Raw genomic sequence first — 12,045 nt, 5'->3', positions numbered from 1 at the left:
ACCACCCTGAACACGCCCGATCTCGTCTGATCTCGGAAGCTAAGCAGGGTCGGGCCTGGTTAGTACTTGGATGGGAGACCGCCTGGGAATACCAGGTGCTGTAAGCTTTTTCACTTTTCTCCACAAGCTCCTGCCGTGTTTAACGTAGGGATCCTCTCTGGTTTTCCTCCGTGTCTTTGCAGAACTGTGCGCGGGAGTCCCACTCTCTGGTATTTCTCCGACGGAGGAACGGATCGGAACGCTCTCAGCGCAGCTGCCGCCTGGGCGTTGAAGGCGCGTCTGACGAGCGACATCCCTAAAAGGCCCATGCGTGGTACCTTGGACAGCTTACGGCCATACCACCCTGAACACGCCCGATCTCGTCTGATCTCGGAAGCTAAGCAGGGTCGGGCCTGGTTAGTACTTGGATGGGAGACCGCCTGGGAATACCAGGTGCTGTAAGCTTTTTCACTTTTCTCCACAAGCTCCTGCCGTGTTTAACGTAGGGATCCTCTCTGGTTTTCCTCCGTGTCTTTGCAGAACTGTGCGCGGGAGTCCCACTCTCTGGTATTTCTCCGACGGATCGGAACGCTCTCAGCGCAGCTGCCGCCTGGGCGTTGAAGGCGCGTCTGACGAGCGACATCCCTAAAAGGCCCATGCGTGGTACCTTGGACAGCTTACGGCCATACCACCCTGAACACGCCCGATCTCGTCTGATCTCGGAAGCTAAGCAGGGTCGGGCCTGGTTAGTACTTGGATGGGAGACCGCCTGGGAATACCAGGTGCTGTAAGCTTTTTCACTTTTCTCCACAAGCTCCTGCCGTGTTTAACGTAGGGATCCTCTCTGGTTTTCCTCCGTGTCTTTGCAGAACTGTGCGCGGGAGTCCCACTCTCTGGTATTTCTCCGACGGAGGAACGGATCGGAACGCTCTCAGCGCAGCTGCCGCCTGGGCGTTGAAGGCGCGTCTGACGAGCGACATCCCTAAAAGGCCCATGCGTGGTACCTTGGACAGCTTACGGCCATACCACCCTGAACACGCCCGATCTCGTCTGATCTCGGAAGCTAAGCAGGGTCGGGCCTGGTTAGTACTTGGATGGGAGACCGCCTGGGAATACCAGGTGCTGTAAGCTTTTTCACTTTTCTCCACAAGCTCCTGCCGTGTTTAACGTAGGGATCCTCTCTGGTTTTCCTCCGTGTCTTTGCAGAACTGTGCGCGGGAGTCCCACTCACTGGTATTTCTCCGACGGAGGAACGGATCGGAACGCTCTCAGCGCAGCTGCCGCCTGGGCGTTGAAGGCGCGTCTGACGAGCGACATCCCTAAAAGGCCCATGCGTGGTACCTTGGACAGCTTACGGCCATACCACCCTGAACACGCCCGATCTCGTCTGATCTCGGAAGCTAAGCAGGGTCGGGCCTGGTTAGTACTTGGATGGGAGACCGCCTGGGAATACCAGGTGCTGTAAGCTTTTTCACTTTTCTCCACAAGCTCCTGCCGTGTTTAACGTAGGGATCCTCTCTCGTTCTACTCCGTGTCTTTGCAGAACTGTGCGCGGGAGTCCCACTCTCTGGTATTTCTCCGACGGAGGAACGGATCGGAACGCTCTCAGCGCAGCTGCCGCCTGGGCGTTGAAGGCGCGTCTGACGAGCGACATCCCTAAAAGGCCCATGCGTGGTACCTTGGACAGCTTACGGCCATACCACCCTGAACACGCCCGATCTCGTCTGATCTCGGAAGCTAAGCAGGGTCGGGCCTGGTTAGTACTTGGATGGGAGACCGCCTGGGAATACCAGGTGCTGTAAGCTTTTTCACTTTTCTCCACAAGCTCCTGCCGTGTTTAACGTAGGGATCCTCTCTGGTTTTCCTCCGTGTCTTTGCAGAACTGTGCGCGGGAGTCCCACTCTCTGGTATTTCTCCGACGGAGGAACGGATCGGAACGCTCTCAGCGCAGCTGCCGCCTGGGCGTTGAAGGCGCGTCTGACGAGCGACATCCCTAAAAGGCCCATGCGTGGTACCTTGGACAGCTTACGGCCATACCACCCTGAACACGCCCGATCTCGTCTGATCTCGGAAGCTAAGCAGGGTCGGGCCTGGTTAGTACTTGGATGGGAGACCGCCTGGGAATACCAGGTGCTGTAAGCTTTTTCACTTTTCTCCACAAGCTCCTGCCGTGTTTAACGTAGGGATCCTCTCTGGTTTTCCTCCGTGTCTTTGCAGAACTGTGCGCGGGAGTCCCACTCTCTGGTATTTCTCCGACGGAGGAACGGATCGGAACGCTCTCAGCGCAGCTGCCGCCTGGGCGTTGAAGGCGCGTCTGACGAGCGACATCCCTAAAAGGCCCATGCGTGGTACCTTGGACAGCTTACGGCCATACCACCCTGAACACGCCCGATCTCGTCTGATCTCGGAAGCTAAGCAGGGTCGGGCCTGGTTAATACTTGGATGGGAGACCGCCTGGGAATACCAGGTGCTGTAAGCTTTTTCACTTTTCTCCACAAGCTCCTGCCGTGTTTAACGTAGGGATCCTCTCAGGTTTTCCTCCGTGTCTTTGCAGAACTGTGCGCGAGAGTCCCACTCTCTGGTATTTCTCCGACGGAGGAACGGATCGGAACGCTCTCAGCGCAGCTGCCGCCTGGGCGTTGAAGGCGCGTCTGACGAGCGACATCCCTAAAAGGCCCATGCGTGGTACCTTGGACAGCTTACGGCCATACCACCCTGAACACGCCCGATCTCGTCTGATCTCGGAAGCTAAGCAGGGTCGGGCCTGGTTAGTACTTGGATGGGAGACCGCCTGGGAATACCAGGTGCTGTAAGCTTTTTCACTTTTCTCCACAAGCTCCTGCCGTGTTTAACGTAGGGATCCTCTCTGGTTTTCCTCCGTGTCTTTGCAGAACTGTGCGCGGGAGTCCCACTCTCTGGTATTTCTCCGACGGAGGAACGGATCGGAACGCTCTCAGCGCAGCTGCCGCCTGGGCGTTGAAGGCGCGTCTGACGAGCGACATCCCTAAAAGGCCTATGCGTGGTACCTTGGACAGCTTACGGCCATACCACCCTGAACACGCCCGATCTCGTCTGATCTCGGAAGCTAAGCAGGGTCGGGCCTGGTTAGTACTTGGATGGGAGACCGCCTGGGAATACCAGGTGCTGTAAGCTTTTTCACTTTTCTCCACAAGCTCCTGCCGTGTTTAACGTAGGGATCCTCTCTCGTTCTACTCCGTGTCTTTGCAGAACTGTGCGCGGGAGTCCCACTCTCTGGTATTTCTCCGACGGAGGAACGGATCGGAACGCTCTCAGCGCAGCTGCCGCCTGGGCGTTGAAGGCGCGTCTGACGAGCGACATCCCTAAAAGGCCCATGCGTGGTACCTTGGACAGCTTACGGCCATACCACCCTGAACACGCCCGATCTCGTCTGATCTCGGAAGCTAAGCAGGGTCGGGCCTGGTTAGTACTTGGATGGGAGACCGCCTGGGAATACCAGGTGCTGTAAGCTTTTTCACTTTTCTCCACAAGCTCCTGCCGTGTTTAACGTAGGGATCCTCTCTGGTTTTCCTCCGTGTCTTTGCAGAACTGTGCGCGGGAGTCCCACTCTCTGGTATTTCTCCGACGGAGGAACGGATCGGAACGCTCTCAGCGCAGCTGCCGCCTGGGCGTTGAAGGCGCGTCTGACGAGCGACATCCCTAAAAGGCCCATGCGTGGTACCTTGGCCAGCTTACGGCCATACCACCCTGAACACGCCCGATCTCGTCTGATCTCGGAAGCTAAGCAGGGTCGGGCCTGGTTAGTACTTGGATGGGAGACCGCCTGGGAATACCAGGTGCTGTAAGCTTTTTCACTTTTCTCCACAAGCTCCTGCCGTGTTTAACGTAGGGATCCTCTCTGGTTTTCCTCCGTGTCTTTGCAGAACTGTGCGCGGGAGTCCCACTCTCTGGTATTTCTCCGACGGAGGAACGGATCGGAACGCTCTCAGCGCAGCTGCCGCCTGGGCGTTGAAGGCGCGTCTGACGAGCGACATCCCTAAAAGGCCCATGCGTGGTACCTTGGACAGCTTACGGCCATACCACCCTGAACACGCCCGATCTCGTCTGATCTCGGAAGCTAAGCAGGGTCGGGCCTGGTTAGTACTTGGATGGGAGACCGCCTGGGAATACCAGGTGCTGTAAGCTTTTTCACTTTTCTCCACAAGCTCCTGCCGTGTTTAACGTAGGGATCCTCTCTGGTTTTCCTCCGTGTCTTTGCAGAACTGTGCGCGGGAGTCCCACTCTCTGGTATTTCTCCGACGGATCGGAACGCTCTCAGCGCAGCTGCCGCCTGGGCGTTGAAGGCGCGTCTGACGAGCGACATCCCTAAAAGGCCCATGCGTGGTACCTTGGACAGCTTACGGCCATACCACCCTGAACACGCCCGATCTCGTCTGATCTCGGAAGCTAAGCAGGGTCGGGCCTGGTTAGTACTTGGATGGGAGACCGCCTGGGAATACCAGGTGCTGTAAGCTTTTTCACTTTTCTCCACAAGCTCCTGCCGTGTTTAACGTAGGGATCCTCTCTGGTTTTCCTCCGTGTCTTTGCAGAACTGTGCGCGGGAGTCCCACTCACTGGTATTTCTCCGACGGAGGAACGGATCGGAACGCTCTCAGCGCAGCTGCCGCCTGGGCGTTGAAGGCGCGTCTGACGAGCGACATCCCTAAAAGGCCCATGCGTGGTACCTTGGACAGCTTACGGCCATACCACCCTGAACACGCCCGATCTCGTCTGATCTCGGAAGCTAAGCAGGGTCGGGCCTGGTTAGTACTTGGATGGGAGACCGCCTGGGAATACCAGGTGCTGTAAGCTTTTTCACTTTTCTCCACAAGCTCCTGCCGTGTTTAACGTAGGGATCCTCTCTCGTTCTACTCCGTGTCTTTGCAGAACTGTGCGCGGGAGTCCCACTCTCTGGTATTTCTCCGACGGAGGAACGGATCGGAACGCTCTCAGCGCAGCTGCCGCCTGGGCGTTGAAGGCGCGTCTGACGAGCGACATCCCTAAAAGGCCCATGCGTGGTACCTTGGACAGCTTACGGCCATACCACCCTGAACACGCCCGATCTCGTCTGATCTCGGAAGCTAAGCAGGGTCGGGCCTGGTTAGTACTTGGATGGGAGACCGCCTGGGAATACCAGGTGCTGTAAGCTTTTTCACTTTTCTCCACAAGCTCCTGCCGTGTTTAACGTAGGGATCCTCTCTGGTTTTCCTCCGTGTCTTTGCAGAACTGTGCGCGGGAGTCCCACTCTCTGGTATTTCTCCGACGGAGGAACGGATCGGAACGCTCTCAGCGCAGCTGCCGCCTGGGCGTTGAAGGCGCGTCTGACGAGCGACATCCCTAAAAGGCCCATGCGTGGTACCTTGGACAGCTTACGGCCATACCACCCTGAACACGCCCGATCTCGTCTGATCTCGGAAGCTAAGCAGGGTCGGGCCTGGTTAGTACTTGGATGGGAGACCGCCTGGGAATACCAGGTGCTGTAAGCTTTTTCACTTTTCTCCACAAGCTCCTGCCGTGTTTAACGTAGGGATCCTCTCTGGTTTTCCTCCGTGTCTTTGCAGAACTGTGCGCGGGAGTCCCACTCTCTGGTATTTCTCCGACGGAGGAACGGATCGGAACGCTCTCAGCGCAGCTGCCGCCTGGGCGTTGAAGGCGCGTCTGACGAGCGACATCCCTAAAAGGCCCATGCGTGGTACCTTGGACAGCTTACGGCCATACCACCCTGAACACGCCCGATCTCGTCTGATCTCGGAAGCTAAGCAGGGTCGGGCCTGGTTAATACTTGGATGGGAGACCGCCTGGGAATACCAGGTGCTGTAAGCTTTTTCACTTTTCTCCACAAGCTCCTGCCGTGTTTAACGTAGGGATCCTCTCAGGTTTTCCTCCGTGTCTTTGCAGAACTGTGCGCGAGAGTCCCACTCTCTGGTATTTCTCCGACGGAGGAACGGATCGGAACGCTCTCAGCGCAGCTGCCGCCTGGGCGTTGAAGGCGCGTCTGACGAGCGACATCCCTAAAAGGCCCATGCGTGGTACCTTGGACAGCTTACGGCCATACCACCCTGAACACGCCCGATCTCGTCTGATCTCGGAAGCTAAGCAGGGTCGGGCCTGGTTAGTACTTGGATGGGAGACCGCCTGGGAATACCAGGTGCTGTAAGCTTTTTCACTTTTCTCCACAAGCTCCTGCCGTGTTTAACGTAGGGATCCTCTCTGGTTTTCCTCCGTGTCTTTGCAGAACTGTGCGCGGGAGTCCCACTCTCTGGTATTTCTCCGACGGAGGAACGGATCGGAACGCTCTCAGCGCAGCTGCCGCCTGGGCGTTGAAGGCGCGTCTGACGAGCGACATCCCTAAAAGGCCTATGCGTGGTACCTTGGACAGCTTACGGCCATACCACCCTGAACACGCCCGATCTCGTCTGATCTCGGAAGCTAAGCAGGGTCGGGCCTGGTTAGTACTTGGATGGGAGACCGCCTGGGAATACCAGGTGCTGTAAGCTTTTTCACTTTTCTCCACAAGCTCCTGCCGTGTTTAACGTAGGGATCCTCTCTCGTTCTACTCCGTGTCTTTGCAGAACTGTGCGCGGGAGTCCCACTCTCTGGTATTTCTCCGACGGAGGAACGGATCGGAACGCTCTCAGCGCAGCTGCCGCCTGGGCGTTGAAGGCGCGTCTGACGAGCGACATCCCTAAAAGGCCCATGCGTGGTACCTTGGACAGCTTACGGCCATACCACCCTGAACACGCCCGATCTCGTCTGATCTCGGAAGCTAAGCAGGGTCGGGCCTGGTTAGTACTTGGATGGGAGACCGCCTGGGAATACCAGGTGCTGTAAGCTTTTTCACTTTTCTCCACAAGCTCCTGCCGTGTTTAACGTAGGGATCCTCTCTCGTTCTACTCCGTGTCTTTGCAGAACTGTGCGCGGGAGTCCCACTCTCTGGTATTTCTCCGACGGAGGAACGGATCGGAACGCTCTCAGCGCAGCTGCCGCCTGGGCGTTGAAGGCGCGTCTGACGAGCGACATCCCTAAAAGGCCCAATGCTTGGTACCTTGGACAGCTTACGGCCATACCACCCTGAACACGCCCGATCTCGTCTGATCTCGGAAGCTAAGCAGGGTCGGGCCTGGTTAGTACTTGGATGGGAGACCGCCTGGGAATACCAGGTGCTGTAAGCTTTTTCACTTTTCTCCACAAGCTCCTGCCGTGTTTAACGTAGGGATCCTCTCTGGTTTTCCTCCGTGTCTTTGCAGAACTGTACGCGGGAGTCCCACTCTCTGGTATTTCTCCGACGGAGGAACGGATCGGAACGCTCTCAGCGCAGCTGCCGCCTGGGCGTTGAAGGCGCGTCTGACGAGCGACATCCCTAAAAGGCCCATGCGTGGTACCTTGGACAGCTTACGGCCATACCACCCTGAACACGCCCGATCTCGTCTGATCTCGGAAGCTAAGCAGGGTCGGGCCTGGTTAGTACTTGGATGGGAGACCGCCTGGGAATACCAGGTGCTGTAAGCTTTTTCACTTTTCTCCACAAGCTCCTGCCGTGTTTAACGTAGGGATCCTCTCTGGTTTTCCTCCGTGTCTTTGCAGAACTGTGCGCGGGAGTCCCACTCTCTGGTATTTCTCCGACGGATCGGAACGCTCTCAGCGCAGCTGCCGCCTGGGCGTTGAAGGCGCGTCTGACGAGCGACATCCCTAAAAGGCCCATGCGTGGTACCTTGGACAGCTTACGGCCATACCACCCTGAACACGCCCGATCTCGTCTGATCTCGGAAGCTAAGCAGGGTCGGGCCTGGTTAGTACTTGGATGGGAGACCGCCTGGGAATACCAGGTGCTGTAAGCTTTTTCACTTTTCTCCACAAGCTCCTGCCGTGTTTAACGTAGGGATCCTCTCTGGTTTTCCTCCGTGTCTTTGCAGAACTGTGCGCGGGAGTCCCACTCTCTGGTATTTCTCCGACGGAGGAACGGATCGGAACGCTCTCAGCGCAGCTGCCGCCTGGGCGTTGAAGGCGCGTCTGACGAGCGACATCCCTAAAAGGCCCATGCGTGGTACCTTGGACAGCTTACGGCCATACCACCCTGAACACGCCCGATCTCGTCTGATCTCGGAAGCTAAGCAGGGTCGGGCCTGGTTAGTACTTGGATGGGAGACCGCCTGGGAATACCAGGTGCTGTAAGCTTTTTCACTTTTCTCCACAAGCTCCTGCCGTGTTTAACGTAGGGATCCTCTCTGGTTTTCCTCCGTGTCTTTGCAGAACTGTGCGCGGGAGTCCCACTCTCTGGTATTTCTCCGACGGAGGAACGGATCGGAACGCTCTCAGCGCAGCTGCCGCCTGGGCGTTGAAGGCGCGTCTGACGAGCGACATCCCTAAAAGGCCCATGCGTGGTACCTTGGACAGCTTACGGCCATACCACCCTGAACACGCCCGATCTCGTCTGATCTCGGAAGCTAAGCAGGGTCGGGCCTGGTTAGTACTTGGATGGGAGACCGCCTGGGAATACCAGGTGCTGTAAGCTTTTTCACTTTTCTCCACAAGCTCCTGCCGTGTTTAACGTAGGGATCCTCTCTCGTTCTACTCCGTGTCTTTGCAGAACTGTGCGCGGGAGTCCCACTCTCTGGTATTTCTCCGACGGAGGAACGGATCGGAACGCTCTCAGCGCAGCTGCCGCCTGGGCGTTGAAGGCGCGTCTGACGAGCGACATCCCTAAAAGGCCCATGCGTGGTACCTTGGACAGCTTACGGCCATACCACCCTGAACACGCCCGATCTCGTCTGATCTCGGAAGCTAAGCAGGGTCGGGCCTGGTTAGTACTTGGATGGGAGACCGCCTGGGAATACCAGGTGCTGTAAGCTTTTCCACTTTTCTCCACAAGCTCCTGCCGTGTTTAACGTAGGGATCCTCTCTCGTTCTACTCCGTGTCTTTGCAGAACTGTGCGCGGGAGTCCCACTCTCTGGTATTTCTCCGACGGAGGAACGGATCGGAACGCTCTCAGCGCAGCTGCCGCCTGGGCGTTGAAGGCGCGTCTGACGAGCGACATCCCTAAAAGGCCTATGCGTGGTACCTTGGACAGCTTACGGCCATACCACCCTGAACACGCCCGATCTCGTCTGATCTCGGAAGCTAAGCAGGGTCGGGCCTGGTTAGTACTTGGATGGGAGACCGCCTGGGAATACCAGGTGCTGTAAGCTTTTTCACTTTTCTCCACAAGCTCCTGCCGTGTTTAATGTAGGGATCCTCTCTGGTTCTACTCCGTGTCTTTGCAGAACTGTGCGCGGGAGTCCCACTCTCTGGTATTTCTCCGACGGAGGAACGGATCGGAACGCTCTCAGCGCAGCTGCCGCCTGGGCGTTGAAGGCGCGTCTGACGAGCGACATCCCTAAAAGGCCCATGCGTGGTACCTTGGACAGCTTACGGCCATACCACCCTGAACACGCCCGATCTCGTCTGATCTCGGAAGCTAAGCAGGGTCGGGCCTGGTTAGTACTTGGATGGGAGACCGCCTGGGAATACCAGGTGCTGTAAGCTTTTTCACTTTTCTCCACAAGCTCCTGCCGTGTTTAACGTAGGGATCCTCTCTGGTTTTCCTCCGTGTCTTTGCAGAACTGTGCGCGGGAGTCCCACTCTCTGGTATTTCTCCGACGGAGGAACGGATCGGAACGCTCTCAGCGCAGCTGCCGCCTGGGCGTTGAAGGCGCGTCTGACGAGCGACATCCCTAAAAGGCCCATGCGTGGTACCTTGGACAGCTTACGGCCATACCACCCTGAACACGCCCGATCTCGTCTGATCTCGGAAGCTAAGCAGGGTCGGGCCTGGTTAGTACTTGGATGGGAGACCGCCTGGGAATACCAGGTGCTGTAAGCTTTTTCACTTTTCTCCACAAGCTCCTGCCGTGTTTAACGTAGGGATCCTCTCTGGTTTTCCTCCGTGTCTTTGCAGAACTGTGCGCGGGAGTCCCACTCTCTGGTATTTCTCCGACGGAGGAACGGATCGGAACGCTCTCAGCGCAGCTGCCGCCTGGGCGTTGAAGGCGCGTCTGACGAGCGACATCCCTAAAAGGCCCATGCGTGGTACCTTGGCCAGCTTACGGCCATACCACCCTGAACACGCCCGATCTCGTCTGATCTCGGAAGCTAAGCAGGGTCGGGCCTGGTTAGTACTTGGATGGGAGACCGCCTGGGAATACCAGGTGCTGTAAGCTTTTTCACTTTTCTCCACAAGCTCCTGCCGTGTTTAACGTAGGGATCCTCTCTGGTTTTCCTCCGTGTCTTTGCAGAACTGTGCGCGGGAGTCCCACTCTCTGGTATTTCTCCGACGGAGGAACGGATCGGAACGCTCTCAGCGCAGCTGCCGCCTGGGCGTTGAAGGCGCGTCTGACGAGCGACATCCCTAAAAGGCCCATGCGTGGTACCTTGGACAGCTTACGGCCATACCACCCTGAACACGCCCGATCTCGTCTGATCTCGGAAGCTAAGCAGGGTCGGGCCTGGTTAGTACTTGGATGGGAGACCGCCTGGGAATACCAGGTGCTGTAAGCTTTTTCACTTTTCTCCACAAGCTCCTGCCGTGTTTAACGTAGGGATCCTCTCTGGTTTTCCTCCGTGTCTTTGCAGAACTGTGCGCGGGAGTCCCACTCTCTGGTATTTCTCCGACGGATCGGAACGCTCTCAGCGCAGCTGCCGCCTGGGCGTTGAAGGCGCGTCTGACGAGCGACATCCCTAAAAGGCCCATGCGTGGTACCTTGGACAGCTTACGGCCATACCACCCTGAACACGCCCGATCTCGTCTGATCTCGGAAGCTAAGCAGGGTCGGGCCTGGTTAGTACTTGGATGGGAGACCGCCTGGGAATACCAGGTGCTGTAAGCTTTTTCACTTTTCTCCACAAGCTCCTGCCGTGTTTAACGTAGGGATCCTCTCTGGTTTTCCTCCGTGTCTTTGCAGAACTGTGCGCGGGAGTCCCACTCTCTGGTATTTCTCCGACGGAGGAACGGATCGGAACGCTCTCAGCGCAGCTGCCGCCTGGGCGTTGAAGGCGCGTCTGACGAGCGACATCCCTAAAAGGCCCATGCGTGGTACCTTGGACAGCTTACGGCCATACCACCCTGAACACGCCCGATCTCGTCTGATCTCGGAAGCTAAGCAGGGTCGGGCCTGGTTAGTACTTGGATGGGAGACCGCCTGGGAATACCAGGTGCTGTAAGCTTTTTCACTTTTCTCCACAAGCTCCTGCCGTGTTTAACGTAGGGATCCTCTCTGGTTTTCCTCCGTGTCTTTGCAGAACTGTGCGCGGGAGTCCCACTCACTGGTATTTCTCCGACGGAGGAACGGATCGGAACGCTCTCAGCGCAGCTGCCGCCTGGGCGTTGAAGGCGCGTCTGACGAGCGACATCCCTAAAAGGCCCATGCGTGGTACCTTGGACAGCTTACGGCCATACCACCCTGAACACGCCCGATCTCGTCTGATCTCGGAAGCTAAGCAGGGTCGGGCCTGGTTAGTACTTGGATGGGAGACCGCCTGGGAATACCAGGTGCTGTAAGCTTTTTCACTTTTCTCCACAAGCTCCTGCCGTGTTTAACGTAGGGATCCTCTCTCGTTCTACTCCGTGTCTTTGCAGAACTGTGCGCGGGAGTCCCACTCTCTGGTATTTCTCCGACGGAGGAACGGATCGGAACGCTCTCAGCGCAGCTGCCGCCTGGGCGTTGAAGGCGCGTCTGACGAGCGACATCCCTAAAAGGCCCATGCGTGGTACCTTGGACAGCTTACGGCCATACCACCCTGAACACGCCCGATCTCGTCTGATCTCGGAAGCTAAGCAGGGTCGGGCCTGGTTAGTACTTGGATGGGAGACCGCCTGGGAATACCAGGTGCTGTAAGCTTTTTCACTTTTCTCCACAAGCTCCTGCCGTGTTTAACGTAGGGATCCTCTCTGGTTTTCCTCCGTGTCTTTGCAGAACTGTGCGCGGGAGTCCCACTCTCTGGTATTTCTCCGACGGAGGAACGGATCGGAACGCTCTCAGCGCAGCTGCCGCCTGGGCGTTGAAGGCGCGTCT

The 12,045-nt window shown here is 57.2% G+C and overlaps 36 non-coding genes across 36 annotated transcripts in view; all 36 read left to right on the top strand.

Moving 5' to 3' along the window:
- The window catches only part of LOC137177737 (5S ribosomal RNA), a 119-nt gene extending 12 nt beyond the window's left edge, over positions 1 to 107 (top strand). Inside the window, exon 1 of the ribosomal RNA XR_010926361.1 lies at positions 1 to 107. This exon is cut by the window's left edge and continues 12 nt beyond it. This is a non-coding gene — a ribosomal RNA (5S ribosomal RNA).
- A 218-nt stretch (positions 108 to 325) lies between these two features.
- On the top strand, positions 326 to 444 carry LOC137177736 (5S ribosomal RNA). Its single transcript, XR_010926360.1, has one exon. It is a non-coding gene; the product is annotated as a 5S ribosomal RNA (ribosomal RNA).
- Positions 445 to 654: 210 nt separating this feature from the next.
- On the top strand, positions 655 to 773 carry LOC137177735 (5S ribosomal RNA). The gene has a single exon (XR_010926359.1). It is a non-coding gene; the product is annotated as a 5S ribosomal RNA (ribosomal RNA).
- A 218-nt stretch (positions 774 to 991) lies between these two features.
- On the top strand, positions 992 to 1,110 carry LOC137177734 (5S ribosomal RNA). The gene has a single exon (XR_010926358.1). It is a non-coding gene; the product is annotated as a 5S ribosomal RNA (ribosomal RNA).
- A 218-nt stretch (positions 1,111 to 1,328) lies between these two features.
- On the top strand, positions 1,329 to 1,447 carry LOC137177733 (5S ribosomal RNA). Its single transcript, XR_010926357.1, has one exon. It is a non-coding gene; the product is annotated as a 5S ribosomal RNA (ribosomal RNA).
- A 218-nt stretch (positions 1,448 to 1,665) lies between these two features.
- LOC137177732 (5S ribosomal RNA) lies at positions 1,666 to 1,784 on the top strand. Its single transcript, XR_010926356.1, has one exon. It is a non-coding gene; the product is annotated as a 5S ribosomal RNA (ribosomal RNA).
- A 218-nt stretch (positions 1,785 to 2,002) lies between these two features.
- LOC137177731 (5S ribosomal RNA) lies at positions 2,003 to 2,121 on the top strand. Its single transcript, XR_010926355.1, has one exon. It is a non-coding gene; the product is annotated as a 5S ribosomal RNA (ribosomal RNA).
- Positions 2,122 to 2,339: 218 nt separating this feature from the next.
- LOC137177977 (5S ribosomal RNA) lies at positions 2,340 to 2,458 on the top strand. The gene has a single exon (XR_010926591.1). It is a non-coding gene; the product is annotated as a 5S ribosomal RNA (ribosomal RNA).
- A 218-nt stretch (positions 2,459 to 2,676) lies between these two features.
- LOC137177730 (5S ribosomal RNA) lies at positions 2,677 to 2,795 on the top strand. The gene has a single exon (XR_010926354.1). It is a non-coding gene; the product is annotated as a 5S ribosomal RNA (ribosomal RNA).
- A 218-nt stretch (positions 2,796 to 3,013) lies between these two features.
- LOC137177729 (5S ribosomal RNA) lies at positions 3,014 to 3,132 on the top strand. Its single transcript, XR_010926353.1, has one exon. It is a non-coding gene; the product is annotated as a 5S ribosomal RNA (ribosomal RNA).
- A 218-nt stretch (positions 3,133 to 3,350) lies between these two features.
- Positions 3,351 to 3,469, top strand: LOC137177728 (5S ribosomal RNA). Its single transcript, XR_010926352.1, has one exon. It is a non-coding gene; the product is annotated as a 5S ribosomal RNA (ribosomal RNA).
- A 218-nt stretch (positions 3,470 to 3,687) lies between these two features.
- On the top strand, positions 3,688 to 3,806 carry LOC137177726 (5S ribosomal RNA). Its single transcript, XR_010926350.1, has one exon. It is a non-coding gene; the product is annotated as a 5S ribosomal RNA (ribosomal RNA).
- A 218-nt stretch (positions 3,807 to 4,024) lies between these two features.
- Positions 4,025 to 4,143, top strand: LOC137177725 (5S ribosomal RNA). Its single transcript, XR_010926349.1, has one exon. It is a non-coding gene; the product is annotated as a 5S ribosomal RNA (ribosomal RNA).
- Positions 4,144 to 4,353: 210 nt separating this feature from the next.
- On the top strand, positions 4,354 to 4,472 carry LOC137177724 (5S ribosomal RNA). Its single transcript, XR_010926348.1, has one exon. It is a non-coding gene; the product is annotated as a 5S ribosomal RNA (ribosomal RNA).
- A 218-nt stretch (positions 4,473 to 4,690) lies between these two features.
- Positions 4,691 to 4,809, top strand: LOC137177723 (5S ribosomal RNA). The gene has a single exon (XR_010926347.1). It is a non-coding gene; the product is annotated as a 5S ribosomal RNA (ribosomal RNA).
- Positions 4,810 to 5,027: 218 nt separating this feature from the next.
- On the top strand, positions 5,028 to 5,146 carry LOC137177722 (5S ribosomal RNA). Its single transcript, XR_010926346.1, has one exon. It is a non-coding gene; the product is annotated as a 5S ribosomal RNA (ribosomal RNA).
- A 218-nt stretch (positions 5,147 to 5,364) lies between these two features.
- Positions 5,365 to 5,483, top strand: LOC137177720 (5S ribosomal RNA). The gene has a single exon (XR_010926345.1). It is a non-coding gene; the product is annotated as a 5S ribosomal RNA (ribosomal RNA).
- A 218-nt stretch (positions 5,484 to 5,701) lies between these two features.
- Positions 5,702 to 5,820, top strand: LOC137177976 (5S ribosomal RNA). Its single transcript, XR_010926590.1, has one exon. It is a non-coding gene; the product is annotated as a 5S ribosomal RNA (ribosomal RNA).
- A 218-nt stretch (positions 5,821 to 6,038) lies between these two features.
- Positions 6,039 to 6,157, top strand: LOC137177719 (5S ribosomal RNA). Its single transcript, XR_010926344.1, has one exon. It is a non-coding gene; the product is annotated as a 5S ribosomal RNA (ribosomal RNA).
- Positions 6,158 to 6,375: 218 nt separating this feature from the next.
- On the top strand, positions 6,376 to 6,494 carry LOC137177718 (5S ribosomal RNA). Its single transcript, XR_010926343.1, has one exon. It is a non-coding gene; the product is annotated as a 5S ribosomal RNA (ribosomal RNA).
- Positions 6,495 to 6,712: 218 nt separating this feature from the next.
- LOC137177717 (5S ribosomal RNA) lies at positions 6,713 to 6,831 on the top strand. Its single transcript, XR_010926342.1, has one exon. It is a non-coding gene; the product is annotated as a 5S ribosomal RNA (ribosomal RNA).
- A 219-nt stretch (positions 6,832 to 7,050) lies between these two features.
- LOC137177716 (5S ribosomal RNA) lies at positions 7,051 to 7,169 on the top strand. The gene has a single exon (XR_010926341.1). It is a non-coding gene; the product is annotated as a 5S ribosomal RNA (ribosomal RNA).
- Positions 7,170 to 7,387: 218 nt separating this feature from the next.
- LOC137177714 (5S ribosomal RNA) lies at positions 7,388 to 7,506 on the top strand. The gene has a single exon (XR_010926339.1). It is a non-coding gene; the product is annotated as a 5S ribosomal RNA (ribosomal RNA).
- Positions 7,507 to 7,716: 210 nt separating this feature from the next.
- On the top strand, positions 7,717 to 7,835 carry LOC137177713 (5S ribosomal RNA). Its single transcript, XR_010926338.1, has one exon. It is a non-coding gene; the product is annotated as a 5S ribosomal RNA (ribosomal RNA).
- Positions 7,836 to 8,053: 218 nt separating this feature from the next.
- Positions 8,054 to 8,172, top strand: LOC137177712 (5S ribosomal RNA). Its single transcript, XR_010926337.1, has one exon. It is a non-coding gene; the product is annotated as a 5S ribosomal RNA (ribosomal RNA).
- Positions 8,173 to 8,390: 218 nt separating this feature from the next.
- On the top strand, positions 8,391 to 8,509 carry LOC137177711 (5S ribosomal RNA). The gene has a single exon (XR_010926336.1). It is a non-coding gene; the product is annotated as a 5S ribosomal RNA (ribosomal RNA).
- A 218-nt stretch (positions 8,510 to 8,727) lies between these two features.
- LOC137177710 (5S ribosomal RNA) lies at positions 8,728 to 8,846 on the top strand. Its single transcript, XR_010926335.1, has one exon. It is a non-coding gene; the product is annotated as a 5S ribosomal RNA (ribosomal RNA).
- A 218-nt stretch (positions 8,847 to 9,064) lies between these two features.
- On the top strand, positions 9,065 to 9,183 carry LOC137177709 (5S ribosomal RNA). Its single transcript, XR_010926334.1, has one exon. It is a non-coding gene; the product is annotated as a 5S ribosomal RNA (ribosomal RNA).
- A 218-nt stretch (positions 9,184 to 9,401) lies between these two features.
- On the top strand, positions 9,402 to 9,520 carry LOC137177708 (5S ribosomal RNA). The gene has a single exon (XR_010926333.1). It is a non-coding gene; the product is annotated as a 5S ribosomal RNA (ribosomal RNA).
- A 218-nt stretch (positions 9,521 to 9,738) lies between these two features.
- LOC137177707 (5S ribosomal RNA) lies at positions 9,739 to 9,857 on the top strand. Its single transcript, XR_010926332.1, has one exon. It is a non-coding gene; the product is annotated as a 5S ribosomal RNA (ribosomal RNA).
- A 218-nt stretch (positions 9,858 to 10,075) lies between these two features.
- LOC137177706 (5S ribosomal RNA) lies at positions 10,076 to 10,194 on the top strand. The gene has a single exon (XR_010926331.1). It is a non-coding gene; the product is annotated as a 5S ribosomal RNA (ribosomal RNA).
- A 218-nt stretch (positions 10,195 to 10,412) lies between these two features.
- Positions 10,413 to 10,531, top strand: LOC137177704 (5S ribosomal RNA). Its single transcript, XR_010926330.1, has one exon. It is a non-coding gene; the product is annotated as a 5S ribosomal RNA (ribosomal RNA).
- A 210-nt stretch (positions 10,532 to 10,741) lies between these two features.
- Positions 10,742 to 10,860, top strand: LOC137177702 (5S ribosomal RNA). Its single transcript, XR_010926328.1, has one exon. It is a non-coding gene; the product is annotated as a 5S ribosomal RNA (ribosomal RNA).
- Positions 10,861 to 11,078: 218 nt separating this feature from the next.
- On the top strand, positions 11,079 to 11,197 carry LOC137177701 (5S ribosomal RNA). Its single transcript, XR_010926327.1, has one exon. It is a non-coding gene; the product is annotated as a 5S ribosomal RNA (ribosomal RNA).
- A 218-nt stretch (positions 11,198 to 11,415) lies between these two features.
- Positions 11,416 to 11,534, top strand: LOC137177700 (5S ribosomal RNA). The gene has a single exon (XR_010926326.1). It is a non-coding gene; the product is annotated as a 5S ribosomal RNA (ribosomal RNA).
- A 218-nt stretch (positions 11,535 to 11,752) lies between these two features.
- LOC137177699 (5S ribosomal RNA) lies at positions 11,753 to 11,871 on the top strand. The gene has a single exon (XR_010926325.1). It is a non-coding gene; the product is annotated as a 5S ribosomal RNA (ribosomal RNA).
- Positions 11,872 to 12,045: the final 174 nt, after the last annotated feature.

This window comes from Thunnus thynnus, chromosome 24, assembly GCF_963924715.1.
Source record: "Thunnus thynnus chromosome 24, fThuThy2.1, whole genome shotgun sequence".
NCBI classification, from domain to species: Eukaryota; Metazoa; Chordata; class Actinopteri; order Scombriformes; family Scombridae; genus Thunnus; species Thunnus thynnus.
Note: the sequence above shows the minus strand (reverse complement) of the source record. Positions and strands in the feature narration are given on the sequence as shown.